The sequence below is a fragment of the Hyla sarda genome, chromosome 4, assembly GCF_029499605.1.
Source record: "Hyla sarda isolate aHylSar1 chromosome 4, aHylSar1.hap1, whole genome shotgun sequence".
Classification (NCBI taxonomy): Eukaryota; Metazoa; Chordata; class Amphibia; order Anura; family Hylidae; genus Hyla; species Hyla sarda.
The window spans coordinates 20,091,424-20,116,860 of record NC_079192.1 but is presented as its reverse complement, the minus strand read 5'-3'; the positions used below and the strand labels follow the sequence as shown (position 1 = coordinate 20,116,860).

The window sequence follows — 25,437 nt, the reverse complement described above, 5'->3', positions numbered from 1 at the left end:
TTTTCAACCCTACCTGAGGACGCAGACCTAAGTAAGGGGCGAAATAATCATAGCCACCCCATCTGGGAACCGTACCCCGGTTTTCTGGAGATCTGGAGGAAGAATTAAAAGTTTTAGTGTGGCAGGTGAAGGTACTTAATGGTTCCATGGTGTAATGGTTAGCACTCTGGACTCTGAATCCAGTGATCCAAGTTCAAATCTCGGTGGGACCTTTCTTTACTTTCCTCTCATTACTCAGTACTGTATTAAAATTATTTAACCTTCTTCCAGATGTGAGCTTTTCAAATCCATAAATGCTGCTTCCATACCTTTGTGTTCTGTCGCCCCAAGGTGCAATTAGTTGAGAACTTGGATGAAAACTCATGCCTCAAAGAAACCCAGAGCACTCACATCCCCCCGGGAGCCATAATGCCAGAAATATGGGTTATCCAGGATTAGAAAATAAAGTTAAATTGCCTCTTTCTTCCAGAAACAGTGCCAGCTCTGGCTAGTATAGAGTGGATTTCCTGATTGGTTAACCTCTGTGAATATCCCTGGCTTTTGCAGCTCGGTGCAGATTATGGTGTACGCTGCTCTGTGCCTATGTTTCAGATCTAGGGAAGGATTAAGGCAAGACAGCAAGGGTCAGTTTTGTAGTTCTTCCTGTTCACCCTATTCATCACAGAGTACATCTGATCCCTGGGGATCCCTCCTCAAGGATTGTATTCCAGATTGTCCGCGCAACATCTTAGCAGGTGGTAATACAGCGCCCATACTGAGAGAGGGACGAGAGGTTCTCCTGCATTGAAAGGGGAAGCGCTGATTAGTTAGCTGGCGCCAGGTACCTGCCTCAACCAATCGATATTCTGGGCATGTAACGTGAGCTGAAAGAGCAAGTAAAAGCAAAAGCTACTCAATGGCAACGGTGGGATTCGAACCCACGCCCCCGAAGAGACTGGAGCCTTAATCCAGCGCCTTAGACCGCTCGGCCACGCTACCACACACAACTGCTGCTTTTCAACCCTACCTGAGGACGCAGACCTAAGTAAGGGGCGAAATAATCATAGCCACCCCATCTGGGAACCGTACCCCGGTTTTCTGGAGATCTGGAGGAAGAATTAAAAGTTTTAGTGTGGCAGGTGAAGGTACTTAATGGTTCCATGGTGTAATGGTTAGCACTCTGGACTCTGAATCCAGTGATCCGAGTTCAAATCTCGGTGGGACCTTTCTTTACTTTCCTCTCATTACTCAGTACTGTATTAAAATTATTTAACCTTCTTCCAGATGTGAGCTTTTCAAATCCATAAATGCTGCTTCCATACCTTTGTGTTCTGTCGCCCCAAGGTGCAATTAGTTGAGAACTTGGATGAAAACTCATGCCTCAAAGAAACCCAGAGCACTCACATCCCCCCGGGAGCCATAATGCCAGAAATATGGGTTATCCAGGATTAGAAAATAAAGTTAAATTGCCTCTTTCTTCCAGAAACAGTGCCAGCTCTGGCTAGTATAGAGTGGATTTCCTGATTGGTTAACCTCTGTGAATATCCCTGGCTTTTGCAGCTCGGTGCAGATTATGGTGTACGCTGCTCTGTGCCTATGTTTCAGATCTAGGGAAGGATTAAGGCAAGACAGCAAGGGTCAGTTTTGTAGTTCTTCCTGTTCACCCTATTCATCACAGAGTACATCTGATCCCTGGGGATCCCTCCTCAAGGATTGTATTCCAGATTGTCCGCGCAACATCTTAGCAGGTGGTAATACAGCGCCCATACTGAGAGAGGGACGAGAGGTTCTCCTGCATTGAAAGGGGAAGCGCTGATTAGTTAGCTGGCGCCAGGTACCTGCCTCAACCAATCGATATTCTGGGCATGTAACGTGAGCTGAAAGAGCAAGTAAAAGCAAAAGCTACTCAATGGCAACGGTGGGATTCGAACCCACGCCCCCGAAGAGACTGGAGCCTTAATCCAGCGCCTTAGACCGCTCGGCCACGCTACCACATGGTGTTGCAGCTTTCCGACCCTACCTGGGGACACAGACCTAAGTAAAGGGCAAAACAAGCATAGCTTCCCCTTCGGGAATTCGGAGCCTGGTCACCTGCATGACAGGCAGGAATACTCACAACTATACTAACGAGGAACAACCTATGCCTGCTGCTCCATGGTAATGTCCTTAAAGGGTCAGCGTTTAATAGTTCTGAAGGGAGAATTAATCGCTTTAGCTCAGCGCTAGGGATCAAAGGTGTAATCTCGTTATACCTCTGGAAACAGCAAAAAGTGCCTAATGGCAGCGGTGGGATTCGAACCCACGCCTCCAAAGAGACTGGAGCCTAAATCCAGCGCCTTAGACCGCTCGGCCACGCTACCACACACAACTGCTGCTTTTCAACCCTACCTGAGGACGCAGACCTAAGTAAGGGGCGAAATAATCATAGCCACCCCATCTGGGAACCGTACCCCGGTTTTCTGGAGATCTGGAGGAAGAATTAAAAGTTTTAGTGTGGCAGGTGAAGGTACTTAATGGTTCCATGGTGTAATGGTTAGCACTCTGGACTCTGAATCCAGTGATCCAAGTTCAAATCTCGGTGGGACCTTTCTTTACTTTCCTCTCATTACTCAGTACTGTATTAAAATTATTTAACCTTCTTCCAGATGTGAGCTTTTCAAATCCATAAATGCTGCTTCCATACCTTTGTGTTCTGTCGCCCCAAGGTGCAATTAGTTGAGAACTTGGATGAAAACTCATGCCTCAAAGAAACCCAGAGCACTCACATCCCCCCGGGAGCCATAATGCCAGAAATATGGGTTATCCAGGATTAGAAAATAAAGTTAAATTGCCTCTTTCTTCCAGAAACAGTGCCAGCTCTGGCTAGTATAGAGTGGATTTCCTGATTGGTTAACCTCTGTGAATATCCCTGGCTTTTGCAGCTCGGTGCAGATTATGGTGTACGCTGCTCTGTGCCTATGTTTCAGATCTAGGGAAGGATTAAGGCAAGACAGCAAGGGTCAGTTTTGTAGTTCTTCCTGTTCGACCTATTCATCACAGAGTACATCTGATCCCTGGGGATCCCTCCTCAAGGATTGTATTCCAGATTGTCCGCGCAACATCTTAGCAGGTGGTAATACAGCGCCCATACTGAGAGAGGGACGAGAGGTTCTCCTGCATTGAAAGGGGAAGTGCTGATTAGTTAGCTGGCGCCAGGTACCTGCCTCAACCAATCGATATTCTGGGCATGTAACGTGAGCTGAAAGAGCAAGTAAAAGCAAAAGCTACTCAATGGCAACGGTGGGATTCGAACCCACGCCCCCGAAGAGACTGGAGCCTTAATCCAGCGCCTTAGACTGCTCGGCCACGCCACCACATGGTGTTGCAGCTTGCCGACCCTACCTGGGGACACAGACCTAAGTAAAGGGCAAAACAAGCATAGCTTCCCCTTCGGGAATTCGGAGCCTGGTCACCTGCATGACAGGCAGGAATACTCACAACTATACTAACGAGGAACAACCTATGCCTGCTGCTCCATGGTAATGTCCTTAAAGGGTCAGCGTTTAATAGTTCTGGAGGGAGAATTAATCGCTTTAGCTCAGCGCTAGGGATCAAAGGTGTAATCTCGTTATACCTCTGGAAACAGCAAAAAGTGCCTAATGGCAGCAGTGGGATTCGAACCCACGCCTCCAAAGAGACTGGAGCCTAAATCCAGCGCCTTAGACTGCTCGGCCACGCTACCACACACAACTGATGCTTTTCAACCCTACCTGAGGACGCAGACCTAAGTAAGGGGCGAAATAATCATAGCCACCCCATCTGGGAACCGTACCCCGGTTTCCTGGAGATCTGGAGGAAGAATTAAAAGTTTTAGTGTGGCAGGTGAAGGTACTTAATGGTTCCATGGTGTAATGGTTAGCACTCTGGACTCTGAATCCAGTGACCTCTGTGAATATCCCTGGCTTTTGCAGCTCGGTGCAGATTATGGTGTACGCTGCTCTGTGCCTATGTTTCAGATCTAGGGAAGGATTAAGGCAAGACAGCAAGGGTCAGTTTTGTAGTTCTTCCTGTACAGTACTGAGTAATGAGAGGAAAGTAAAGAAAGGTCCCACCGAGATTTGAACTCGGATCACTGGATTCAGAGTCCAGAGTGCTAACCATTACACCATGGAACCATTAAGTACCTTCACCTGCCACACTAAAACTTTTAATTCTTCCTCCAGATCTCCAGAAAACAGCAAGACAGCAAGGGTCAGTTTTGTAGTTCTTCCTGTTCACCCTATTCATCACAGAGTACATCTGATCCCTGGGGATCCCTCCTCAAGGATTGTATTCCAGATTGTCCGCGCAACATCTTAGCAGGTGGTAATACAGCGCCCATACTGAGAGAGGGACGAGAGGTTCTCCTGCATTGAAAGGGGAAGCGCTGATTAGTTAGCTGGCGCCAGGTACCTGCCTCAACCAATCCATATTCTGGGCATGTAACGTGAGCTGAAAGAGCAAGTAAAAGCAAAAGCTACTCAATGGCAACGGTGGGATTCGAACCCACGCCCCCGAATAGACTGGAGCCTTAATCCAGCGCCTTAGACCGCTCGGCCACGCTACCACATGGTGTTGCAGCTTTCCGACCCTACCTGGGGACACAGACCTAAGTAAAGGGCAAAACAAGCATAGCTTCCCCTTCGGGAATTCGGAGCCTGGTCACCTGCATGACAGGCAGGAATACTCACAACTATACTAACGAGGAACAACCTATGCCTGCTGCTCCATGGTAATGTCCTTAAAGGGTCAGCGTTTAATAGTTCTGAAGGGAGAATTAATCGCTTTAGCTCAGCGCTAGGGATCAAAGGTGTAATCTCGTTATACCTCTGGAAACAGCAAAAAGTGCCTAATGGCAGCGGTGGGATTCGAACCCACGCCTCCAAAGAGACTGGAGCCTAAATCCAGCGCCTTAGACCGCTCGGCCACGCTACCACACACAACTGCTGCTTTTCAACCCTACCTGAGGACGCAGACCTAAATAAGGGGCGAAATAATCATAGCCACCCCATCTGGGAACCGTACCCCGGTTTTCTGGAGATCTGGAGGAAGAATTAAAAGTTTTAGTGTGGCAGGAGAAGGTACTTAATGGTTCCATGGTGTAATGGTTAGCACTCTGGACTCTGAATCCAGTGATCCGAGTTCAAATCTCGGTGGGACCTTTCTTTACTTTCCTCTCATTACTCAGTACTGTATTAAAATTATTTAACCTTCTTCCAGATGTGAGCTTTTCAAATCCATAAATGCTGCTTCCATACCTTTGTGTTCTGTCGCCCCAAGGTGCAATTAGTTGAGAACTTGGATGAAAACTCATGCCTCAAAGAAACCCAGAGCACTCACATCCCTCCGGGAGCCATAATGCCAGAAATATGGGTTATCCAGGATTAGAAAATAAAGTTAAATTGCCTCTTTCTTCCAGAAACAGTGCCAGCTCTGGATAGTATAGAGTGGATTTCCTGATTGGTTAACCTCTGTGAATATCCCTGGCTTTTGCAGCTCGGTGCAGATTATGGTGTACGCTGCTCTGTGCCTATGTTTCAGATCTAGGGAAGGATTAAGGCAAGACAGCAAGGGTCAGTTTTGTAGTTCTTCCTGTTCACCCTATTCATCACAGAGTACATCTGATCCCTGGGGATCCCTCCTCAAGGATTGTATTCCAGATTGTCCGCGCAACATCTTAGCAGGTGGTAATACAGCGCCCATACTGAGAGAGGGACGAGAGGTTCTCCTGCATTGAAAGGGGAAGTGCTGATTAGTTAGCTGGCGCCAGGTACCTGCCTCAACCAATCGATATTCTGGGCATGTAACGTGAGCTGAAAGAGCAAGTAAAAGCAAAAGCTACTCAATGGCAACGGTGGGATTCGAACCCACGCCCCCGAAGAGACTGGAGCCTTAATCCAGCGCCTTAGACCGCTCGGCCACGCTACCACATGGTGTTGCAGCTTTCCGACCCTACCTGGGGACACAGACCTAAGTAAAGGGCAAAACAAGCATAGCTTCCCCTTCGAGAATTCGGAGCCTGGTCACCTGCATGACAGGCAGGAATACTCACAACTATACTAACGAGGAACAACCTATGCCTGCTGCTCCATGGTAATGTCCTTAAAGGGTCAGCGTTTAATAGTTCTGGAGGGAGAATTAATCGCTTTAGCTCAGCGCTAGGGATCAAAGGTGTAATCTCGTTATCCCTCTGGAAACAGCAAAAAGTGCCTAATGGCAGCAGTGGGATTCGAACCCACGCCTCCAAAGAGACTGGAGCCTAAATCCAGCGCCTTAGACTGCTCGGCCACGCTACCACACACAACTGCTGCTTTTCAACCCTACCTGAGGACGCAGACCTAAATAAGGGGCGAAATAATCATAGCCACCCCATCTGGGAACCGTACCCCGGTTTTCTGGAGATCTGGAGGAAGAATTAAAAGTTTTAGTGTGGCAGGAGAAGGTACTTAATGGTTCCATGGTGTAATGGTTAGCACTCTGGACTCTGAATCCAGTGATCCGAGTTCAAATCTCGGTGGGACCTTTCTTTACTTTCCTCTCAGTACTGTATTAAAATTATTTAACCTTCTTCCAGATGTGAGCTTTTCAAATCCATAAATGCTGCTTCCATACCTTTGTGTTCTGTCGCCCCAAGGTGCAATTAGTTGAGAACTTGGATGAAAACTCATGCCTCAAAGAAACCCAGAGCACTCACATCCCCCCGGGAGCCATAATGCCAGAAATATGGGTTATCCAGGATTAGAAAATAAAGTTAAATTGCCTCTTTCTTCCAGAAACAGTGCCAGCTCTGGCTAGTATAGAGTGGATTTCCTGATTGGTTAACCTCTGTGAATATCCCTGGCTTTTGCAGCTCGGTGCAGATTATGGTGTACGCTGCTCTGTGCCTATGTTTCAGATCTAGGGAAGGATTAAGGCAAGACAGCAAGGGTCAGTTTTGTAGTTCTTCCTGTTCACCCTATTCATCACAGAGTACATCTGATCCCTGGGGATCCCTCCTCAAGGATTGTATTCCAGATTGTCCGCGCAACATCTTAGCAGGTGGTAATACAGCGCCCATACTGAGAGAGGGACGAGAGGTTCTCCTGCATTGAAAGGGGAAGCGCTGATTAGTTAGCTGGCGCCAGGTACCTGCCTCAACCAATCGATATTCTGGGCATGTAACGTGAGCTGAAAGAGCAAGTAAAAGCAAAAGCTACTCAATGGCAACGGTGGGATTCGAACCCACGCCCCAGAAGAGACTGGAGCCTTAATCCAGCACCTTAGACCGCTCGGCCACGCTACCACATGGTGTTGCAGCTTTCCGACCCTACCTGGGGACACAGACCTAAGTAAAGGGCAAAACAAGCATAGCTTCCCCTTCGGGAATTCGGAGCCTGGTCACCTGCATGACAGGCAGGAATACTCACAACTATACTAACGAGGAACAACCTATGCCTGCTGCTCCATGGTAATGTCCTTAAAGGGTCAGCGTTTAATAGTTCTGAAGGGAGAATTAATCGCTTTAGCTCTGCGCTAGGGATCAAAGGTGTAATCTCGTTATACCTCTGGAAACAGCTAAAAGTGCCTAATGGCAGCGGTGGGATTCGAACCCACGCCTCCAAAGAGACTGGAGCCTAAATCCAGCGCCTTAGACCGCTCGGCCACGCTACCACACACAACTGCTGCTTTTCAACCCTACCTGAGGACGCAGACCTAAGTAAGGGGCGAAATAATCATAGCCACCCCATCTGGGAACCGTACCCCGGTTTTCTGGAGATCTGGAGGAAGAATTAAAAGTTTTAGTGTGGCAGGTGAAGGTACTTAATGGTTCCATGGTGTAATGGTTAGCACTCTGGACTCTGAATCCAGTGATCCGAGTTCAAATCTCGGTGGGACCTTTCTTTACTTTCCTCTCATTACTCAGTACTGTATTAAAATTATTTAACCTTCTTCCAGATGTGAGCTTTTCAAATCCATAAATGCTGCTTCCATACCTTTGTGTTCTGTCGCCCCAAGGTGCAATTAGTTGAGAACTTGGATGAAAACTCATGCCTCAAAGAAACCCAGAGCACTCACATCCCCCCGGAAGCCATAATGCCAGAAATATGGGTTATCCAGGATTAGAAAATAAAGTTAAATTGCCTCTTTCTTCCAGAAACAGTGCCAGCTCTGGCTAGTATAGAGTGGATTTCCTGATTGGTTTACCTCTGTGAATATCCCTGGCTTTTGCAGCTCGGTGCAGATTATGGTGTACGCTGCTCTGTGCCTATGTTTCAGATCTAGGGAAGGATTAAGGCAAGACAGCAAGGGTCAGTTTTGTAGTTCTTCCTGTTCACCCTATTCATCACAGAGTACATCTGATCCCTGGGGATCCCTCCTCAAGGATTGTATTCCAGATTGTCCGCGCAACATCTTAGCAGGTGGTAATACAGCGCCCATACTGAGAGAGGGACGAGAGGTTCTCCTGCATTGAAAGGGGAAGTGCTGATTAGTTAGCTGGCGCCAGGTACCTGCCTCAACCAATCGATATTCTGGGCATGTAACGTGAGCTGAAAGAGCAAGTAAAAGCAAAAGCTACTCAATGGCAACGGTGGGATTCGAACCCACGCCCCCGAAGAGACTGGAGCCTTAATCCAGCGCCTTAGACTGCTCGGCCACGCTACCACATGGTGTTGCAGCTTTCCGACCCTACCTGGGGACACAGACCTAAGTAAAGGGCAAAACAAGCATAGCTTCCCCTTCGGGAATTCGGAGCCTGGTCACCTGCATGACAGGCAGGAATACTCACAACTATACTAACGAGGAACAACCTATGCCTGCTGCTCCATGGTAATGTCCTTAAAGGGTCAGCGTTTAATAGTTCTGGAGGGAGAATTAATCGCTTTAGCTCAGCGCTAGGGATCAAAGGTGTAATCTCGTTATCCCTCTGGAAACAGCAAAAAGTGCCTAATGGCAGCAGTGGGATTCGAACCCACGCCTCCAAAGAGACTGGAGCCTAAATCCAGCGCCTTAGACTGCTCGGCCACGCTACCACACACAACTGATGCTTTTCAACCCTACCTGAGGACGCAGACCTAAGTAAGGGGCGAAATAATCATAGCCACCCCATCTGGGAACCGTACCCCGGTTTTCTGGAGATCTGGAGGAAGAATTAAAAGTTTTAGTGTGGCAGGTGAAGGTACTTAATGGTTCCATGGTGTAATGGTTAGCACTCTGGACTCTGAATCCAGTGATCCGAGTTCAAATCTCGGTGGGACCTTTCTTTACTTTCCTCTCATTACTCAGTACTGTATTAAAATTATTTAACCTTCTTCCAGATGTGAGCTTTTCAAATCCATAAATGCTGCTTCCATACCTTTGTGTTCTGTCGCCCCAAGGTGCAATTAGTTGAGAACTTGGATGAAAACTCATGCCTCAAAGAAACCCAGAGCACTCACATCCCCCCGGGAGCCATAATGCCAGAAATATGGGTTATCCAGGATTAGAAAATAAAGTTAAATTGCCTCTTTCTTCCAGAAACAGTGCCAGCTCTGGCTAGTATAGAGTGGATTTCCTGATTGGTTAACCTCTGTGAATATCCCTGGCTTTTGCAGCTCGGTGCAGATTATGGTGTACGCTGCTCTGTGCCTATGTTTCAGATCTAGGGAAGGATTAAGGCAAGACAGCAAGGGTCAGTTTTGTAGTTCTTCCTGTTCACCCTATTCATCACAGAGTACATCTGATCCCTGGGGATCCCTCCTCAAGGATTGTATTCCAGATTGTCCGCGCAACATCTTAGCAGGTGGTAATACAGCGCACATACTGAGAGAGGGACGAGAGGTTCTCCTGCATTGAAAGGGGAAGCGCTGATTAGTTAGCTGGCGCCAGGTACCTGCCTCAACCAATCGATATTCTGGGCATGTAACGTGAGCTGAAAGAGCAAGTAAAAGCAAAAGCTACTCAATGGCAACGGTGGGATTCGAACCCACGCCCCCGAAGAGACTGGAGCCTTAATCCAGCGCCTTAGACCGCTCGGCCACGCTACCACATGGTGTTGCAGCTTTCCGACCCTACCTGGGGACACAGACCTAAGTAAAGGGCAAAACAAGCATAGCTTCCCCTTCGGGAATTCGGAGCCTGGTCACCTGCATGACAGGCAGGAATACTCACAACTATACTAACGAGGAACAACCTATGCCTGCTGCTCCATGGTAATGTCCTTAAAGGGTCAGCGTTTAATAGTTCTGAAGGGAGAATTAATCGCTTTAGCTCAGCGCTAGGGATCAAAGGTGTAATCTCGTTATACCTCTGGAAACAGCAAAAAGTGCCTAATGGCAGCGGTGGGATTCGAACCCACGCCTCCAAAGAGACTGGAGCCTAAATCCAGCGCCTTAGACCGCTCGGCCACGCTACCACACACAACTGCTGCTTTTCAACCCTACCTGAGGACGCAGACCTAAGTAAGGGGCGAAATAATCATAGCCACCCCATCTGGGAACCGTACCCCGGTTTTCTGGAGATCTGGAGGAAGAATTAAAAGTTTTAGTGTGGCAGGTGAAAGTACTTAATGGTTCCATGGTGTAATGGTTAGCACTCTGGACTCTGAATCCAGTGATCCAAGTTCAAATCTCGGTGGGACCTTTCTTTACTTTCCTCTCATTACTCAGTACTGTATTAAAATTATTTAACCTTCTTCCAGATGTGAGCTTTTCAAATCCATAAATGCTGCTTCCATACCTTTGTGTTCTGTCGCCCCAAGGTGCAATTAATTGAGAACTTGGATGAAAACTCATGCCTCAAAGAAACCCAGAGCACTCACATCCCCCCGGGAGCCATAATGCCAGAAATATGGGTTATCCAGGATTAGAAAATAAAGTTAAATTGCCTCTTTCTTCCAGAAACAGTGCCAGCTCTGGCTAGTATAGAGTGGATTTCCTGATTGGTTAACCTCTGTGAATATCCCTGGCTTTTGCAGCTCGGTGCAGATTATGGTGTACGCTGCTCTGTGCCTATGTTTCAGATCTAGGGAAGGATTAAGGCAAGACAGCAAGGGTCAGTTTTGTAGTTCTTCCTGTTCACCCTATTCATCACAGAGTACATCTGATCCCTGGGGATCCCTCCTCAAGGATTGTATTCCAGATTGTCCGCGCAACATCTTAGCAGGTGGTAATACAGCGCCCATACTGAGAGAGGGACGAGAGGTTCTCCTGCATTGAAAGGGGAAGTGCTGATTAGTTAGCTGGCGCCAGGTACCTGCCTCAACCAATCGATATTCTCGGCATGTAACGTGAGCTGAAAGAGCAAGTAAAAGCAAAAGCTACTCAATGGCAACGGTGGGATTCGAACCCACGCCCCCGAAGAGACTGGAGCCTTAATCCAGCGCCTTAGACTGCTCGGCCACGCTACCACATGGTGTTGCAGCTTTCCGACCCTACCTGGGGACACAGACCTAAGTAAAGGGCAAAACAAGCATAGCTTCCCCTTCGGGAATTCGGAGCCTGGTCACCTGCATGACAGGCAGGAATACTCACAACTATACTAACGAGGAACAACCTATGCCTGCTGCTCCATGGTAATGTCCTTAAAGGGTCAGCGTTTAATAGTTCTGAAGGGAGAATTAATCGCTTTAGCTCAGCGCTAGGGATCAAAGGTGTAATCTCGTTATACCTCTGGAAACAGCAAAAAGTGCCTAATGGCAGCGGTGGGATTCGAACCCACGCCTCCAAAGAGACTGGAGCCTAAATCCAGCGCCTTAGACCGCTCGGCCACGCTACCACACACAACTGCTGCTTTTCAACCCTACCTGAGGACGCAGACCTAAGTAAGGGGCGAAATAATCATAGCCACCCCATCTGGGAACCGTACCCCGGTTTTCTGGAGATCTGGAGGAAGAATTAAAAGTTTTAGTGTGGCAGGTGAAGGTACTTAATGGTTCCATGGTGTAATGGTTAGCACTCTGGACTCTGAATCCAGTGATCCAAGTTCAAATCTCGGTGGGACCTTTCTTTACTTTCCTCTCATTACTCAGTACTGTATTAAAATTATTTAACCTTCTTCCAGATGTGAGCTTTTCAAATCCATAAATGCTGCTTCCATACCTTTGTGTTCTGTCGCCCCAAGGTGCAATTAGTTGAGAACTTGGATGAAAACTCATGCCTCAAAGAAACCCAGAGCACTCACATCCCCCCGGGAGCCATAATGCCAGAAATATGGGTTATCCAGGATTAGAAAATAAAGTTAAATTGCCTCTTTCTTCCAGAAACAGTGCCAGCTCTGGCTAGTATAGAGTGGATTTCCTGATTGGTTAACCTCTGTGAATATCCCTGGCTTTTGCAGCTCGGTGCAGATTATGGTGTACGCTGCTCTGTGCCTATGTTTCAGATCTAGGGAAGGATTAAGGCAAGACAGCAAGGGTCAGTTTTGTAGTTCTTCCTGTTCACCCTATTCATCACAGAGTACATCTGATCCCTGGGGATCCCTCCTCAAGGATTGTATTCCAGATTGTCCGCGCAACATCTTAGCAGGTGGTAATACAGCGCCCATACTGAGAGAGGGACGAGAGGTTCTCCTGCATTGAAAGGGGAAGCGCTGATTAGTTAGCTGGCGCCAGGTACCTGCCTCAACCAATCGATATTCTGGGCATGTAACGTGAGCTGAAAGAGCAAGTAAAAGCAAAAGCTACTCAATGGCAACGGTGGGATTCGAACCCACGCCCCCGAAGAGACTGGAGCCTTAATCCAGCGCCTTAGACCGCTCGGCCACGCTACCACACACAACTGCTGCTTTTCAACCCTACCTGAGGACGCAGACCTAAGTAAGGGGCGAAATAATCATAGCCACCCCATCTGGGAACCGTACCCCGGTTTTCTGGAGATCTGGAGGAAGAATTAAAAGTTTTAGTGTGGCAGGTGAAGGTACTTAATGGTTCCATGGTGTAATGGTTAGCACTCTGGACTCTGAATCCAGTGATCCGAGTTCAAATCTCGGTGGGACCTTTCTTTACTTTCCTCTCATTACTCAGTACTGTATTAAAATTATTTAACCTTCTTCCAGATGTGAGCTTTTCAAATCCATAAATGCTGCTTCCATACCTTTGTGTTCTGTCGCCCCAAGGTGCAATTAGTTGAGAACTTGGATGAAAACTCATGCCTCAAAGAAACCCAGAGCACTCACATCCCCCCGGGAGCCATAATGCCAGAAATATGGGTTATCCAGGATTAGAAAATAAAGTTAAATTGCCTCTTTCTTCCAGAAACAGTGCCAGCTCTGGCTAGTATAGAGTGGATTTCCTGATTGGTTAACCTCTGTGAATATCCCTGGCTTTTGCAGCTCGGTGCAGATTATGGTGTACGCTGCTCTGTGCCTATGTTTCAGATCTAGGGAAGGATTAAGGCAAGACAGCAAGGGTCAGTTTTGTAGTTCTTCCTGTTCACCCTATTCATCACAGAGTACATCTGATCCCTGGGGATCCCTCCTCAAGGATTGTATTCCAGATTGTCCGCGCAACATCTTAGCAGGTGGTAATACAGCGCCCATACTGAGAGAGGGACGAGAGGTTCTCCTGCATTGAAAGGGGAAGCGCTGATTAGTTAGCTGGCGCCAGGTACCTGCCTCAACCAATCCATATTCTGGGCATGTAACGTGAGCTGAAAGAGCAAGTAAAAGCAAAAGCTACTCAATGGCAACGGTGGGATTCGAACCCACGCCCCCGAAGAGACTGGAGCCTTAATCCAGCGCCTTAGACCGCTCGGCCACGCTACCACATGGTGTTGCAGCTTTCCGACCCTACCTGGGGACACAGACCTAAGTAAAGGGCAAAACAAGCATAGCTTCCCCTTCGGGAATTCGGAGCCTGGTCACCTGCATGACAGGCAGGAATACTCACAACTATACTAACGAGGAACAACCTATGCCTGCTGCTCCATGGTAATGTCCTTAAAGGGTCAGCGTTTAATAGTTCTGAAGGGAGAATTAATCGCTTTAGCTCAGCGCTAGGGATCAAAGGTGTAATCTCGTTATACCTCTGGAAACAGCAAAAAGTGCCTAATGGCAGCGGTGGGATTCGAACCCACGCCTCCAAAGAGACTGGAGCCTAAATCCAGCGCCTTAGACCGCTCGGCCACGCTACCACACACAACTGCTGCTTTTCAACCCTACCTGAGGACGCAGACCTAAGTAAGGGGCGAAATAATCATAGCCACCCCATCTGGGAACCGTACCCCGGTTTTCTGGAGATCTGGAGGAAGAATTAAAAGTTTTAGTGTGGCAGGTGAAGGTACTTAATGGTTCCATGGTGTAATGGTTAGCACTCTGGACTCTGAATCCAGTGATCCAAGTTCAAATCTCGGTGGGACCTTTCTTTACTTTCCTCTCATTACTCAGTACTGTATTAAAATTATTTAACCTTCTTCCAGATGTGAGCTTTTCAAATCCATAAATGCTGCTTCCATACCTTTGTGTTCTGTCGCCCCAAGGTGCAATTAGTTGAGAACTTGGATGAAAACTCATGCCTCAAAGAAACCCAGAGCACTCACATCCCCCCGGGAGCCATAATGCCAGAAATATGGGTTATCCAGGATTAGAAAATAAAGTTAAATTGCCTCTTTCTTCCAGAAACAGTGCCAGCTCTGGCTAGTATAGAGTGGATTTCCTGATTGGTTAACCTCTGTGAATATCCCTGGCTTTTGCAGCTCGGTGCAGATTATGGTGTACGCTGCTCTGTGCCTATGTTTCAGATCTAGGGAAGGATTAAGGCAAGACAGCAAGGGTCAGTTTTGTAGTTCTTCCTGTTCACCCTATTCATCACAGAGTACATCTGATCCCTGGGGATCCCTCCTCAAGGATTGTATTCCAGATTGTCCGCGCAACATCTTAGCAGGTGGTAATACAGCGCACATACTGAGAGAGGGACGAGAGGTTCTCCTGCATTGAAAGGGGAAGCGCTGATTAGTTAGCTGGCGCCAGGTACCTGCCTCAACCAATCGATATTCTGGGCATGTAACGTGAGCTGAAAGAGCAAGTAAAAGCAAAAGCTACTCAATGGCAACGGTGGGATTCGAACCCACGCCCCCGAAGAGACTGGAGCCTTAATCCAGCGCCTTAGACCGCTCGGCCACGCTACCACACGGTGTTGCAGCTTTCCGACCCTACCTGGGGACACAGACCTAAGTAAAGGGCAAAACAAGCATAGCTTCCCCTTCGGGAATTCGGAGCCTGGTCACCTGCATGACAGGCAGGAATACTCACAACTATACTAACGAGGAACAACCTATGCCTGCTGCTCCATGGTAATTTCCTTAAAGGGTCAGCGTTTAATAGTTCTGAAGGGAGAATTAATCGCTTTAGCTCAGCGCTAGGGATCAAAGGTGTAATCTCGTTATACCTCTGGAAACAACAAAAAGTGCCTAATGGCAGCGGTGGGATTCGAACCCACGCCTCCAAAGAGACTGGAGCCTAAATCCAGCGCCTTAGACCGCTCGGCCACGCTACCACACACAACTGCTGCTTTTCAACCCTACCTGAGGACGCAGACCTAAGTAAGGGGCGAAATAATCATAGCCACCCCATCTGGGAACCGTACCCCGGTTTTCTGGAGATCTGGAGGAAGAATTAAAAGTTTTAGTGTGGCAGGTGAAAGTACTTAATGGTTCCATGGTGTAATGGTTAGCACTCTGGACTCTGAATCCAGTGATCCAAGTTCAAATCTCGGTGGGACCTTTCTTTACTTTCCTCTCATTACTCAGTACTGTATTAAAATTATTTAACCTTCTTCCAGATGTGAGCTTTTCAAATCCATAAATGCTGCTTCCATACCTTTGTGTTCTGTCGCCCCAAGGTGCAATTAGTTGAGAACTTGGATGAAAACTCATGCCTCAAAGAAACCCAGAGCACTCACATCCCCCCGGGAGCCATAATGCCAGAAATATGGGTTATCCAGGATTAGAAAATAAAGTTAAATTGCCTCTTTCTTCCAGAAACAGTGCCAGCTCTGGCTAGTATAGAGTGGATTTCCTGATTGGTTAACCTCTGTGAATATCCCTGGCTTTTGCAGCTCGGTGCAGATTATGGTGTACGCTGCTCTGTGCCTATGTTTCAGATCTAGGGAAGGATTAAGGCAAGACAGCAAGGGTCAGTTTTGTAGTTCTTCCTGTTCGACCTATTCATCACAGAGTACATCTGATCCCTGGGGATCCCTCCTCAAGGATTGTATTCCAGATTGTCCGCGCAACATCTTAGCAGGTGGTAATACAGCGCCCATACTGAGAGAGGGACGAGAGGTTCTCCTGCATTGAAAGGGGAAGTGCTGATTAGTTAGCTGGCGCCAGGTACCTGCCTCAACCAATCGATATTCTGGGCATGTAACGTGAGCTGAAAGAGCAAGTAAAAGCAAAAGCTACTCAATGGCAACGGTGGGATTCGAACCCACGCCCCCGAAGAGACTGGAGCCTTAATCCAGCGCCTTAGACTGCTCGGCCACGCCACCACATGGTGTTGCAGCTTGCCGACCCTACCTGGGGACACAGACCTAAGTAAAGGGCAAAACAAGCATAGCTTCCCCTTCGGGAATTCGGAGCCTGGTCACCTGCATGACAGGCAGGAATACTCACAACTATACTAACGAGGAACAACCTATGCCTGCTGCTCCATGGTAATGTCCTTAAAGGGTCAGCGTTTAATAGTTCTGGAGGGAGAATTAATCGCTTTAGCTCAGCGCTAGGGATCAAAGGTGTAATCTCGTTATACCTCTGGAAACAGCAAAAAGTGCCTAATGGCAGCAGTGGGATTCGAACCCACGCCTCCAAAGAGACTGGAGCCTAAATCCAGCGCCTTAGACTGCTCGGCCACGCTACCACACACAACTGATGCTTTTCAACCCTACCTGAGGACGCAGACCTAAGTAAGGGGCGAAATAATCATAGCCACCCCATCTGGGAACCGTACCCCGGTTTCCTGGAGATCTGGAGGAAGAATTAAAAGTTTTAGTGTGGCAGGTGAAGGTACTTAATGGTTCCATGGTGTAATGGTTAGCACTCTGGACTCTGAATCCAGTGACCTCTGTGAATATCCCTGGCTTTTGCAGCTCGGTGCAGATTATGGTGTACGCTGCTCTGTGCCTATGTTTCAGATCTAGGGAAGGATTAAGGCAAGACAGCAAGGGTCAGTTTTGTAGTTCTTCCTGTACAGTACTGAGTAATGAGAGGAAAGTAAAGAATGGTCCCACCGAGATTTGAACTCGGATCACTGGATTCAGAGTCCAGAGTGCTAACCATTACACCATGGAACCATTAAGTACCTTCACCTGCCACACTAAAACTTTTAATTCTTCCTCCAGATCTCCAGAAAACAGCAAGACAGCAAGGGTCAGTTTTGTAGTTCTTCCTGTTCACCCTATTCATCACAGAGTACATCTGATCCCTGGGGATCCCTCCTCAAGGATTGTATTCCAGATTGTCCGCGCAACATCTTAGCAGGTGGTAATACAGCGCCCATACTGAGAGAGGGACGAGAGGTTCTCCTGCATTGAAAGGGGAAGCGCTGATTAGTTAGCTGGCGCCAGGTACCTGCCTCAACCAATCGATATTCTGGGCATGTAACGTGAGCTGAAAGAGCAAGTAAAAGCAAAAGCTACTCAATGGCAACGGTGGGATTCGAACCCACGCCCCCGAAGAGACTGGAGCCTTAATCCAGCGCCTTAGACCGCTCGGCCACGCTACCACATGGTGTTGCAGCTTTCCGACCCTACCTGGGGACACAGACCTAAGTAAAGGGCAAAACAAGCATAGCTTCCCCTTCGGGAATTCGGAGCCTGGTCACCTGCATGACAGGCAGGAATACTCACAACTATACTAACGAGGAACAACCTATGCCTGCTGCTCCATGGTAATGTAATTAAAGGGTCAGCGTTTAATAGTTCTGAAGGGAGAATTAATCGCTTTAGCTCAGCGCTAGGGATCAAAGGTGTAATCTCGTTATACCTCTGGAAACAGCAAAAAGTGCCTAATGGCAGCGGTGGGATTCGAACCCACGCCTCCAAAGAGACTGGAGCCTAAATCCAGCGCCTTAGACCGCTCGGCCACGCTACCACACACAACTGCTGCTTTTCAACCCTACCTGAGGACGCAGACCTAAATAAGGGGCGAAATAATCATAGCCACCCCATCTGGGAACCGTACCCCGGTTTTCTGGAGATCTGGAGGAAGAATTAAAAGTTTTAGTGTGGCAGGAGAAGGGAGAGAGGGACCGCTCGGCCACGCTACCACACACAACTGCTGCTTTTCAACCCTACCTGAGGACGCAGACCTAAATAAGGGGCGAAATAATCATAGCCACCCCATCTGGGAACCGTACCCCGGTTTTCTGGAGATCTGGAGGAAGAATTAAAAGTTTTAGTGTGGCAGGAGAAGGTACTTAATGGTTCCATGGTGTAATGGTTAGCACTCTGGACTCTGAATCCAGTGATCCGAGTTCAAATCTCGGTGGGACCTTTCTTTACTTTCCTCTCATTACTCAGTACTGTATTAAAATTATTTAACCTTCTTCCAGATGTGAGCTTTTCAAATCCATAAATGCTGCTTCCATACCTTTGTGTTCTGTCGCCCCAAGGTGCAATTAGTTGAGAACTTGGATGAAAACTCATGCCTCAAAGAAACCCAGAGCACTCACATCCCCCCGGGAGCCATAATGCCAGAAATATGGGTTATCCAGGATTAGAAAATAAAGTTAAATTGCCTCTTTCTTCCAGAAACAGTGCCAGCTCTGGATAGTATAGAGTGGATTTCCTGATTGGTTAACCTCTGTGAATATCCCTGGCTTTTGCAGCTCGGTGCAGATTATGGTGTACGCTGCTCTGTGCCTATGTTTCAGATCTAGGGAAGGATTAAGGCAAGACAGCAAGGGTCAGTTTTGTAGTTCTTCCTGTTCACCCTATTCATCACAGAGTACATCTGATCCCTGGGGATCCCTCCTCAAGGATTGTATTCCAGATTGTCCGCGCAACATCTTAGCAGGTGGTAATACAGCGCCCATACTGAGAGAGGGACGAGAGGTTCTCCTGCATTGAAAGGGGAAGTGCTGATTAGTTAGCTGGCGCCAGGTACCTGCCTCAACCAATCGATATTCTGGGCATGTAACGTGAGCTGAAAGAGCAAGTAAAAGCAAAAGCTACTCAATGGCAACGGTGGGATTCGAACCCACACCCCCGAAGAGACTGGAGCCTTAATCCAGCGCCTTAGACCGCTCGGCCACGCTACCACATGGTGTTGCAGCTTTCCGACCCTACCTGGGGACACAGACCTAAGTAAAGGGCAAAACAAGCATAGCTTCCCCTTCGAGAATTCGGAGCCTGGTCACCTGCATGACAGGCAGGAATACTCACAACTATACTAACGAGGAACAACCTATGCCTGCTGCTCCATGGTAATGTCCTTAAAGGGTCAGCGTTTAATAGTTCTGGAGGGAGAATTAATCGCTTTAGCTCAGCGCTAGGGATCAAAGGTGTAATCTCGTTATCCCTCTGGAAACAGCAAAAAGTGCCTAATGGCAGCAGTGGGATTCGAACCCACGCCTCCAAAGAGACTGGAGCCTAAATCCAGCGCCTTAGACTGCTCGGCCACGCTACCACACACAACTGCTGCTTTTCAACCCTACCTGAGGACGCAGACCTAAATAAGGGGCGAAATAATCATAGCCACCCCATCTGGGAACCGTACCCCGGTTTTCTGGAGATCTGGAGGAAGAATTAAAAGTTTTAGTGTGGCAGGAGAAGGTACTTAATGGTTCCATGGTGTAATGGTTAGCACTCTGGACTCTGAATCCAGTGATCCGAGTTCAAATCTCGGTGGGACCTTTCTTTACTTTCCTCTCAGTACTGTATTAAAATTATTTAACCTTCTTCCAGATGTGAGCTTTTCAAATCCATAAATGCTGCTTCCATACCTTTGTGTTCTGTCGCCCCAAGGTGCAATTAGTTGAGAACTTGGATGAAAACTCATGCCTCAAAGAAACCCAGAGCACTCACATCCCCCCGGGAGCCATAATGCCAGAAATATGGGTTATCCAGGATTAGAAAATAAAGTTAAATTGCCTCTTTCTTCCAGAAACAGTGCCAGCTCTGGCTAGTATAGAGTGGATTTCCTGATTGGTTAACCTCTGTGAATATCCCTGGCTTTTGCAGCTCGGTGCAGATTATGGTGTACGCTGCTCTGTGCCTATGTTTCAGATCTAGGGAAGGATTAAGGCAAGACAGCAAGGGTCAGTTTTGTAGTTCTTCCTGTTCACCCTATTCATCACAGAGTACATCTGATCCCTGGGGATCCCTCCTCAAGGATTGTATTCCAGATTGTCCGCGCAACATCTTAGCAGGTGGTAATACAGCGCCCATACTGAGAGAGGGACGAGAGGTTCTCCTGCATTGAAAGGGGAAGCGCTGATTAGTTAGCTGGCGCCAGGTACCTGCCTCAACCAATCGATATTCTGGGCATGTAACGTGAGCTGAAAGAGCAAGTAAAAGCAAAAGCTACTCAATGGCAACGGTGGGATTCGAACCCACGCCCCAGAAGAGACTGGAGCCTTAATCCAGCACCTTAGACCGCTCGGCCACGCTACCACATGGTGTTGCAGCTTTCCGACCCTACCTGGGGACACAGACCTAAGTAAAGGGCAAAACAAGCATAGCTTCCCCTTCGGGAATTCGGAGCCTGGTCACCTGCATGACAGGCAGGAATACTCACAACTATACTAACGAGGAACAACCTATGCCTGCTGCTCCATGGTAATGTCCTTAAAGGGTCAGCGTTTAATAGTTCTGAAGGGAGAATTAATCGCTTTAGCTCTGCGCTAGGGATCAAAGGTGTAATCTCGTTATACCTCTGGAAACAGCTAAAAGTGCCTAATGGCAGCGGTGGGATTCGAACCCACGCCTCCAAAGAGACTGGAGCCTAAATCCAGCGCCTTAGACCGCTCGGCCACGCTACCACACACAACTGCTGCTTTTCAACCCTACCTGAGGACGCAGACCTAAGTAAGGGGCGAAATAATCATAGCCACCCCATCTGGGAACCGTACCCCGGTTTTCTGGAGATCTGGAGGAAGAATTAAAAGTTTTAGTGTGGCAGGTGAAGGTACTTAATGGTTCCATGGTGTAATGGTTAGCACTCTGGACTCTGAATCCAGTGATCCGAGTTCAAATCTCGGTGGGACCTTTCTTTACTTTCCTCTCATTACTCAGTACTGTATTAAAATTATTTAACCTTCTTCCAGATGTGAGCTTTTCAAATCCATAAATGCTGCTTCCATACCTTTGTGTTCTGTCGCCCCAAGGTGCAATTAGTTGAGAACTTGGATGAAAACTCATGCCTCAAAGAAACCCAGAGCACTCACATCCCCCCGGAAGCCATAATGCCAGAAATATGGGTTATCCAGGATTAGAAAATAAAGTTAAATTGCCTCTTTCTTCCAGAAACAGTGCCAGCTCTGGCTAGTATAGAGTGGATTTCCTGATTGGTTTACCTCTGTGAATATCCCTGGCTTTTGCAGCTCGGTGCAGATTATGGTGTACGCTGCTCTGTGCCTATGTTTCAGATCTAGGGAAGGATTAAGGCAAGACAGCAAGGGTCAGTTTTGTAGTTCTTCCTGTTCACCCTATTCATCAGAGAGTACATCTGATCCCTGGGGATCCCTCCTCAAGGATTGTATTCCAGATTGTCCGCGCAACATCTTAGCAGGTGGTAATACAGCGCCCATACTGAGAGAGGGACGAGAGGTTCTCCTGCATTGAAAGGGGAAGCGCTGATTAGTTAGCTGGCGCCAGGTACCTGCCTCAACCAATCGATATTCTGGGCATGTAACGTGAGCTGAAAGAGCAAGTAAAAGCAAAAGCTACTCAATGGCAACGGTGGGATTCGAACCCACGCCCCCGAAGAGACTGGAGCCTTAATCCAGCGCCTTAGACCGCTCGGCCACGCTACCACATGGTGTTGCAGCTTTCCGACCCTACCTGGGGACACAGACCTAAGTAAAGGGCAAAACAAGCATAGCTTCCCCTTCGGGAATTCGGAGCCTGGTCACCTGCATGACAGGCAGGAATACTCACAACTATACTAACGAGGAACAACCTATGCCTGCTGCTCCATGGTAATGTCCTTAAAGGGTCAGCGTTTAATAGTTCTGAAGGGAGAATTAATCGCTTTAGCTCAGCGCTAGGGATCAAAGGTGTAATCTCGTTATACCTCTGGAAACAGCAAAAAGTGCCTAATGGCAGCGGTGGGATTCGAACCCACGCCTCCAAAGAGACTGGAGCCTAAATCCAGCGCCTTAGACTGCTCGGCCACGCTACCACACACAACTGCTGCTTTTCAACCCTACCTGAGGACGCAGACCTAAGTAAGGGGCGAAATAATCATAGCCACCCCATCTGGGAACCGTACCCCGGTTTTCTGGAGATCTGGAGGAAGAATTAAAAGTTTTAGTGTGGCAGGTGAAGGTACTTAATGGTTCCATGGTGTAATGGTTAGCACTCTGGACTCTGAATCCAGTGATCCGAGTTCAAATCTCGGTGGGACCTTTCTTTACTTTCCTCTCATTACTCAGTACTGTATTAAAATTATTTAACCTTCTTCCAGATGTGAGCTTTTCAAATCCATAAATGCTGCTTCCATACCTTTGTGTTCTGTCACCCCAAGGTGCAATTAGTTGAGAACTTGGATGAAAACTCATGCCTCAAAGAAACCCAGAGCACTCACATCCCCCCGGGAGCCATAATGCCAGAAATATGGGTTATCCAGGATTAGAAAATAAAGTTAAATTGCCTCTTTCTTCCAGAAACAGTGCCAGCTCTGGCTAGTATAGAGTGGATTTCCTGATTGGTTAACCTCTGTGAATATCCCTGGCTTTTGCAGCTCGGTGCAGATTATGGTGTACGCTGCTCTGTGCCTATGTTTCAGATCTAGGGAAGGATTAAGGCAAGACAGCAAGGGTCAGTTTTGTAGTTCTTCCTGTTCACCCTATTCATCACAGAGTACATCTGATCCCTGGTGATCCCTCCTCAAGGATTGTATTCCAGATTGTCCGCGCAACATCTTAGCAGGTGGTAATACAGCGCCCATACTGAGAGAGGGACGAGAGGTTCTCCTGCATTGAAAGGGGAAGTGCTGATTAGTTAGCTGGCGCCAGGTACCTGCCTCAACCAATCGATATTCTGGGCATGTAACGTGAGCTGAAAGAGCAAGTAAAAGCAAAAGCTACTCAATGGCAACGGTGGGATTCGAACCCACGCCCCCGAAGAGACTGGAGCCTTAATCCAGCACCTTAGACCGCTCGGCCACGCTACCACATGGTGTTGCAGCTTTCCGACCCTACCTGGGGACACAGACCTAAGTAAAGGGCAAAACAAGCATAGCTTCCCCTTCGGGAATTCGGAGCCTGGTCACCTGCATGACAGGCAGGAATACTCACAACTATACTAACGAGGAACAACCTATGCCTGCTGCTCCATGGTAATGTCCTTAAAGGGTCAGCGTTTAATAGTTCTGGAGGGAGAATTAATCGCTTTAGCTCAGCGCTAGGGATCAAAGGTGTAATCTCGTTATCCCTCTGGAAACAGCAAAAAGTGCCTAATGGCAGCAGTGGGATTCGAACCCACGCCTCCAAAGAGACTGGAGCCTAAATCCAGCGCCTTAGACTGCTCGGCCACGCTACCACACACAACTGATGCTTTTCAACCCTACCTGAGGACGCAGACCTAAGTAAGGGGCGAAATAATCATAGCCACCCCATCTGGGAACCGTACCCCGGTTTTCTGGAGATCTGGAGGAAGAATTAAAAGTTTTAGTGTGGCAGGAGAAGGTACTTAATGGTTCCATGGTGTAATGGTTAGCACTCTGGACTCTGAATCCAGTGAACCGAGTTCAAATCTCGGTGGGACCTTTCTTTACTTTCCTCTCATTACTCAGTACTGTATTAAAATTATTTAACCTTCTTCCAGATGTGAGCTTTTCAAATCCATAAATGCTGCTTCCATACCTTTGTGTTCTGTCGCCCCAAGGTGCAATTAGTTGAGAACTTGGATGAAAACTCATGCCTCAAAGAAACCCAGAGCACTCACATCCCCCCGGGAGCCATAATGCCAGAAATATGGGTTATCCAGGATTAGAAAATAAAGTTAAATTGCCTCTTTCTTCCAGAAACAGTGCCAGCTCTGGCTAGTATAGAGTGGATTTCCTGATGGGTTAACCTCTGTGAATATCCCTGGCTTTTGCAGCTCGGTGCAGATTATGGTGTACGCTGCTCTGTGCCTATGTTTCAGATCTAGGGAAGGATTAAGGCAAGACAGCAAGGGTCAGTTTTGTAGTTCTTCCTGTTCACCCTATTCATCACAGAGTACATCTGATCCCTGGGGATCCCTCCTCAAGGATTGTATTCCAGATTGTCCGCGCAACATCTTAGCAGGTGGTAATACAGCGCCCATACTGAGAGAGGGACGAGAGGTTCTCCTGCATTGAAAGGGGAAGTGCTGATTAGTTAGCTGGCGCCAGGTACCTGCCTCAACCAATCGATATTCTGGGCATGTAACGTGAGCTGAAAGAGCAAGTAAAAGCAAAAGCTACTCAATGGTAGTGTTGAGCGGCATAGGCCATATTCGAATTCGCGAATATTCGCGAATATATGGACGAATATTCGTCATATATTCGCGAATATTCGCATATTCGTTATATCCTCGTTTTATTTTCGCGTATGCGAAAATACGCGCATGCGAAAATTAACATATGCGGAAATTCGCATATGCGAACATTAGCATATGCTAATTTTCGCATATGCGAATTTTCGCACGCCAGTCTCAAACAGTAGTATTACAGCCTTCTTTACACCACACAAGCTGGAAGCAGAGAGGGGTGATCACTGTGATGTGTACTGTGAAGAAAAAAAAAAAAAAAAAACGAATATTCGTAATTACGAATATATAGCGCTATATTCGCGAAATTCGCGAATTCGCGAATATGCGATATTCGCGAATAATATTCGAATTGCGAATATTCGCGAGCAACACTACTCAATGGCAACGGTGGGATTCGAACCCACGCCCCCGAAGAGACTGGAGCCTTAATCCAGCGCCTTAGACCGCTCGGCCACGCTACCACATGGTGTTGCAGCTTTCCGACCCTACCTGGGGACACAGACCTAAGTAAAGGGCAAAACAAGCATAGCTTCCCCTTCGGGAGTTCGGAGCCTGGTCACCTGCATGACAGGCAGGAATACTCACAACTATACTAACGAGGAACAACCTATGCCTGCTGCTCCATGGTAATGTCCTTAAAGGGTCAGCGTTTAATAGTTCTGGAGGGAGAATTAATCGCTTTAGCTCAGCGCTAGGGATCAAAGGTGTAATCTCGTTATCCCTCTGGAAACAGCAAAAAGTGCCTAATGGCAGCAGTGGGATTCGAACCCACGCCTCCAAAGAGACTGGAGCTTAAATCCAGCGCCTTAGAC

At 47.7% G+C, this 25,437-nt stretch overlaps 55 non-coding genes across 55 annotated transcripts in view; 17 read left to right on the top strand and 38 right to left on the bottom strand.

Moving 5' to 3' along the window:
* The first annotated feature begins 140 nt into the window (after positions 1–140).
* On the top strand, positions 141–212 carry TRNAQ-CUG (transfer RNA glutamine (anticodon CUG)). Its single transcript has one exon. It is a non-coding gene; the product is annotated as a tRNA-Gln (tRNA).
* Positions 213–896: 684 nt separating this feature from the next.
* Positions 897–978, bottom strand: TRNAL-AAG (transfer RNA leucine (anticodon AAG)). Its single transcript has one exon. It is a non-coding gene; the product is annotated as a tRNA-Leu (tRNA).
* Positions 979–1,133: 155 nt separating this feature from the next.
* TRNAQ-CUG (transfer RNA glutamine (anticodon CUG)) lies at positions 1,134–1,205 on the top strand. The gene has a single exon. It is a non-coding gene; the product is annotated as a tRNA-Gln (tRNA).
* A 684-nt stretch (positions 1,206–1,889) lies between these two features.
* Positions 1,890–1,971, bottom strand: TRNAL-AAG (transfer RNA leucine (anticodon AAG)). The gene has a single exon. It is a non-coding gene; the product is annotated as a tRNA-Leu (tRNA).
* Positions 1,972–2,257: 286 nt separating this feature from the next.
* On the bottom strand, positions 2,258–2,339 carry TRNAL-UAG (transfer RNA leucine (anticodon UAG)). The gene has a single exon. It is a non-coding gene; the product is annotated as a tRNA-Leu (tRNA).
* A 155-nt stretch (positions 2,340–2,494) lies between these two features.
* TRNAQ-CUG (transfer RNA glutamine (anticodon CUG)) lies at positions 2,495–2,566 on the top strand. Its single transcript has one exon. It is a non-coding gene; the product is annotated as a tRNA-Gln (tRNA).
* A 684-nt stretch (positions 2,567–3,250) lies between these two features.
* Positions 3,251–3,332, bottom strand: TRNAL-AAG (transfer RNA leucine (anticodon AAG)). Its single transcript has one exon. It is a non-coding gene; the product is annotated as a tRNA-Leu (tRNA).
* Positions 3,333–3,618: 286 nt separating this feature from the next.
* On the bottom strand, positions 3,619–3,700 carry TRNAL-UAG (transfer RNA leucine (anticodon UAG)). The gene has a single exon. It is a non-coding gene; the product is annotated as a tRNA-Leu (tRNA).
* A 361-nt stretch (positions 3,701–4,061) lies between these two features.
* TRNAQ-CUG (transfer RNA glutamine (anticodon CUG)) lies at positions 4,062–4,133 on the bottom strand. Its single transcript has one exon. It is a non-coding gene; the product is annotated as a tRNA-Gln (tRNA).
* Positions 4,134–4,482: 349 nt separating this feature from the next.
* Positions 4,483–4,564, bottom strand: TRNAL-AAG (transfer RNA leucine (anticodon AAG)). Its single transcript has one exon. It is a non-coding gene; the product is annotated as a tRNA-Leu (tRNA).
* Positions 4,565–4,850: 286 nt separating this feature from the next.
* Positions 4,851–4,932, bottom strand: TRNAL-UAG (transfer RNA leucine (anticodon UAG)). The gene has a single exon. It is a non-coding gene; the product is annotated as a tRNA-Leu (tRNA).
* A 155-nt stretch (positions 4,933–5,087) lies between these two features.
* TRNAQ-CUG (transfer RNA glutamine (anticodon CUG)) lies at positions 5,088–5,159 on the top strand. Its single transcript has one exon. It is a non-coding gene; the product is annotated as a tRNA-Gln (tRNA).
* A 684-nt stretch (positions 5,160–5,843) lies between these two features.
* On the bottom strand, positions 5,844–5,925 carry TRNAL-AAG (transfer RNA leucine (anticodon AAG)). Its single transcript has one exon. It is a non-coding gene; the product is annotated as a tRNA-Leu (tRNA).
* Positions 5,926–6,211: 286 nt separating this feature from the next.
* TRNAL-UAG (transfer RNA leucine (anticodon UAG)) lies at positions 6,212–6,293 on the bottom strand. The gene has a single exon. It is a non-coding gene; the product is annotated as a tRNA-Leu (tRNA).
* A 155-nt stretch (positions 6,294–6,448) lies between these two features.
* On the top strand, positions 6,449–6,520 carry TRNAQ-CUG (transfer RNA glutamine (anticodon CUG)). Its single transcript has one exon. It is a non-coding gene; the product is annotated as a tRNA-Gln (tRNA).
* Positions 6,521–7,197: 677 nt separating this feature from the next.
* TRNAL-AAG (transfer RNA leucine (anticodon AAG)) lies at positions 7,198–7,279 on the bottom strand. The gene has a single exon. It is a non-coding gene; the product is annotated as a tRNA-Leu (tRNA).
* Positions 7,280–7,565: 286 nt separating this feature from the next.
* Positions 7,566–7,647, bottom strand: TRNAL-UAG (transfer RNA leucine (anticodon UAG)). Its single transcript has one exon. It is a non-coding gene; the product is annotated as a tRNA-Leu (tRNA).
* A 155-nt stretch (positions 7,648–7,802) lies between these two features.
* Positions 7,803–7,874, top strand: TRNAQ-CUG (transfer RNA glutamine (anticodon CUG)). Its single transcript has one exon. It is a non-coding gene; the product is annotated as a tRNA-Gln (tRNA).
* Positions 7,875–8,558: 684 nt separating this feature from the next.
* Positions 8,559–8,640, bottom strand: TRNAL-AAG (transfer RNA leucine (anticodon AAG)). The gene has a single exon. It is a non-coding gene; the product is annotated as a tRNA-Leu (tRNA).
* Positions 8,641–8,926: 286 nt separating this feature from the next.
* On the bottom strand, positions 8,927–9,008 carry TRNAL-UAG (transfer RNA leucine (anticodon UAG)). The gene has a single exon. It is a non-coding gene; the product is annotated as a tRNA-Leu (tRNA).
* A 155-nt stretch (positions 9,009–9,163) lies between these two features.
* Positions 9,164–9,235, top strand: TRNAQ-CUG (transfer RNA glutamine (anticodon CUG)). The gene has a single exon. It is a non-coding gene; the product is annotated as a tRNA-Gln (tRNA).
* Positions 9,236–9,919: 684 nt separating this feature from the next.
* On the bottom strand, positions 9,920–10,001 carry TRNAL-AAG (transfer RNA leucine (anticodon AAG)). The gene has a single exon. It is a non-coding gene; the product is annotated as a tRNA-Leu (tRNA).
* A 286-nt stretch (positions 10,002–10,287) lies between these two features.
* TRNAL-UAG (transfer RNA leucine (anticodon UAG)) lies at positions 10,288–10,369 on the bottom strand. Its single transcript has one exon. It is a non-coding gene; the product is annotated as a tRNA-Leu (tRNA).
* Positions 10,370–10,524: 155 nt separating this feature from the next.
* On the top strand, positions 10,525–10,596 carry TRNAQ-CUG (transfer RNA glutamine (anticodon CUG)). Its single transcript has one exon. It is a non-coding gene; the product is annotated as a tRNA-Gln (tRNA).
* A 684-nt stretch (positions 10,597–11,280) lies between these two features.
* On the bottom strand, positions 11,281–11,362 carry TRNAL-AAG (transfer RNA leucine (anticodon AAG)). The gene has a single exon. It is a non-coding gene; the product is annotated as a tRNA-Leu (tRNA).
* Positions 11,363–11,648: 286 nt separating this feature from the next.
* On the bottom strand, positions 11,649–11,730 carry TRNAL-UAG (transfer RNA leucine (anticodon UAG)). The gene has a single exon. It is a non-coding gene; the product is annotated as a tRNA-Leu (tRNA).
* A 155-nt stretch (positions 11,731–11,885) lies between these two features.
* On the top strand, positions 11,886–11,957 carry TRNAQ-CUG (transfer RNA glutamine (anticodon CUG)). Its single transcript has one exon. It is a non-coding gene; the product is annotated as a tRNA-Gln (tRNA).
* A 684-nt stretch (positions 11,958–12,641) lies between these two features.
* On the bottom strand, positions 12,642–12,723 carry TRNAL-AAG (transfer RNA leucine (anticodon AAG)). The gene has a single exon. It is a non-coding gene; the product is annotated as a tRNA-Leu (tRNA).
* Positions 12,724–12,878: 155 nt separating this feature from the next.
* TRNAQ-CUG (transfer RNA glutamine (anticodon CUG)) lies at positions 12,879–12,950 on the top strand. The gene has a single exon. It is a non-coding gene; the product is annotated as a tRNA-Gln (tRNA).
* A 684-nt stretch (positions 12,951–13,634) lies between these two features.
* TRNAL-AAG (transfer RNA leucine (anticodon AAG)) lies at positions 13,635–13,716 on the bottom strand. The gene has a single exon. It is a non-coding gene; the product is annotated as a tRNA-Leu (tRNA).
* Positions 13,717–14,002: 286 nt separating this feature from the next.
* TRNAL-UAG (transfer RNA leucine (anticodon UAG)) lies at positions 14,003–14,084 on the bottom strand. Its single transcript has one exon. It is a non-coding gene; the product is annotated as a tRNA-Leu (tRNA).
* Positions 14,085–14,239: 155 nt separating this feature from the next.
* On the top strand, positions 14,240–14,311 carry TRNAQ-CUG (transfer RNA glutamine (anticodon CUG)). The gene has a single exon. It is a non-coding gene; the product is annotated as a tRNA-Gln (tRNA).
* Positions 14,312–14,995: 684 nt separating this feature from the next.
* TRNAL-AAG (transfer RNA leucine (anticodon AAG)) lies at positions 14,996–15,077 on the bottom strand. The gene has a single exon. It is a non-coding gene; the product is annotated as a tRNA-Leu (tRNA).
* A 286-nt stretch (positions 15,078–15,363) lies between these two features.
* TRNAL-UAG (transfer RNA leucine (anticodon UAG)) lies at positions 15,364–15,445 on the bottom strand. Its single transcript has one exon. It is a non-coding gene; the product is annotated as a tRNA-Leu (tRNA).
* Positions 15,446–15,600: 155 nt separating this feature from the next.
* Positions 15,601–15,672, top strand: TRNAQ-CUG (transfer RNA glutamine (anticodon CUG)). Its single transcript has one exon. It is a non-coding gene; the product is annotated as a tRNA-Gln (tRNA).
* A 684-nt stretch (positions 15,673–16,356) lies between these two features.
* Positions 16,357–16,438, bottom strand: TRNAL-AAG (transfer RNA leucine (anticodon AAG)). Its single transcript has one exon. It is a non-coding gene; the product is annotated as a tRNA-Leu (tRNA).
* A 286-nt stretch (positions 16,439–16,724) lies between these two features.
* On the bottom strand, positions 16,725–16,806 carry TRNAL-UAG (transfer RNA leucine (anticodon UAG)). The gene has a single exon. It is a non-coding gene; the product is annotated as a tRNA-Leu (tRNA).
* Positions 16,807–17,167: 361 nt separating this feature from the next.
* Positions 17,168–17,239, bottom strand: TRNAQ-CUG (transfer RNA glutamine (anticodon CUG)). The gene has a single exon. It is a non-coding gene; the product is annotated as a tRNA-Gln (tRNA).
* A 349-nt stretch (positions 17,240–17,588) lies between these two features.
* Positions 17,589–17,670, bottom strand: TRNAL-AAG (transfer RNA leucine (anticodon AAG)). The gene has a single exon. It is a non-coding gene; the product is annotated as a tRNA-Leu (tRNA).
* A 286-nt stretch (positions 17,671–17,956) lies between these two features.
* On the bottom strand, positions 17,957–18,038 carry TRNAL-UAG (transfer RNA leucine (anticodon UAG)). The gene has a single exon. It is a non-coding gene; the product is annotated as a tRNA-Leu (tRNA).
* A 330-nt stretch (positions 18,039–18,368) lies between these two features.
* TRNAQ-CUG (transfer RNA glutamine (anticodon CUG)) lies at positions 18,369–18,440 on the top strand. Its single transcript has one exon. It is a non-coding gene; the product is annotated as a tRNA-Gln (tRNA).
* Positions 18,441–19,124: 684 nt separating this feature from the next.
* Positions 19,125–19,206, bottom strand: TRNAL-AAG (transfer RNA leucine (anticodon AAG)). The gene has a single exon. It is a non-coding gene; the product is annotated as a tRNA-Leu (tRNA).
* A 286-nt stretch (positions 19,207–19,492) lies between these two features.
* On the bottom strand, positions 19,493–19,574 carry TRNAL-UAG (transfer RNA leucine (anticodon UAG)). The gene has a single exon. It is a non-coding gene; the product is annotated as a tRNA-Leu (tRNA).
* Positions 19,575–19,729: 155 nt separating this feature from the next.
* Positions 19,730–19,801, top strand: TRNAQ-CUG (transfer RNA glutamine (anticodon CUG)). Its single transcript has one exon. It is a non-coding gene; the product is annotated as a tRNA-Gln (tRNA).
* Positions 19,802–20,478: 677 nt separating this feature from the next.
* Positions 20,479–20,560, bottom strand: TRNAL-AAG (transfer RNA leucine (anticodon AAG)). Its single transcript has one exon. It is a non-coding gene; the product is annotated as a tRNA-Leu (tRNA).
* A 286-nt stretch (positions 20,561–20,846) lies between these two features.
* TRNAL-UAG (transfer RNA leucine (anticodon UAG)) lies at positions 20,847–20,928 on the bottom strand. The gene has a single exon. It is a non-coding gene; the product is annotated as a tRNA-Leu (tRNA).
* A 155-nt stretch (positions 20,929–21,083) lies between these two features.
* Positions 21,084–21,155, top strand: TRNAQ-CUG (transfer RNA glutamine (anticodon CUG)). The gene has a single exon. It is a non-coding gene; the product is annotated as a tRNA-Gln (tRNA).
* Positions 21,156–21,839: 684 nt separating this feature from the next.
* On the bottom strand, positions 21,840–21,921 carry TRNAL-AAG (transfer RNA leucine (anticodon AAG)). Its single transcript has one exon. It is a non-coding gene; the product is annotated as a tRNA-Leu (tRNA).
* Positions 21,922–22,207: 286 nt separating this feature from the next.
* On the bottom strand, positions 22,208–22,289 carry TRNAL-UAG (transfer RNA leucine (anticodon UAG)). Its single transcript has one exon. It is a non-coding gene; the product is annotated as a tRNA-Leu (tRNA).
* Positions 22,290–22,444: 155 nt separating this feature from the next.
* TRNAQ-CUG (transfer RNA glutamine (anticodon CUG)) lies at positions 22,445–22,516 on the top strand. Its single transcript has one exon. It is a non-coding gene; the product is annotated as a tRNA-Gln (tRNA).
* A 684-nt stretch (positions 22,517–23,200) lies between these two features.
* On the bottom strand, positions 23,201–23,282 carry TRNAL-AAG (transfer RNA leucine (anticodon AAG)). Its single transcript has one exon. It is a non-coding gene; the product is annotated as a tRNA-Leu (tRNA).
* Positions 23,283–23,568: 286 nt separating this feature from the next.
* TRNAL-UAG (transfer RNA leucine (anticodon UAG)) lies at positions 23,569–23,650 on the bottom strand. The gene has a single exon. It is a non-coding gene; the product is annotated as a tRNA-Leu (tRNA).
* A 155-nt stretch (positions 23,651–23,805) lies between these two features.
* TRNAQ-CUG (transfer RNA glutamine (anticodon CUG)) lies at positions 23,806–23,877 on the top strand. The gene has a single exon. It is a non-coding gene; the product is annotated as a tRNA-Gln (tRNA).
* A 1,127-nt stretch (positions 23,878–25,004) lies between these two features.
* On the bottom strand, positions 25,005–25,086 carry TRNAL-AAG (transfer RNA leucine (anticodon AAG)). The gene has a single exon. It is a non-coding gene; the product is annotated as a tRNA-Leu (tRNA).
* A 286-nt stretch (positions 25,087–25,372) lies between these two features.
* Positions 25,373–25,437, bottom strand: part of TRNAL-UAA (transfer RNA leucine (anticodon UAA)) — an 82-nt gene continuing 17 nt past the window's right edge. The window contains exon 1 of the tRNA in view: positions 25,373–25,437. This exon is cut by the window's right edge and continues 17 nt beyond it. This is a non-coding gene — a tRNA (tRNA-Leu).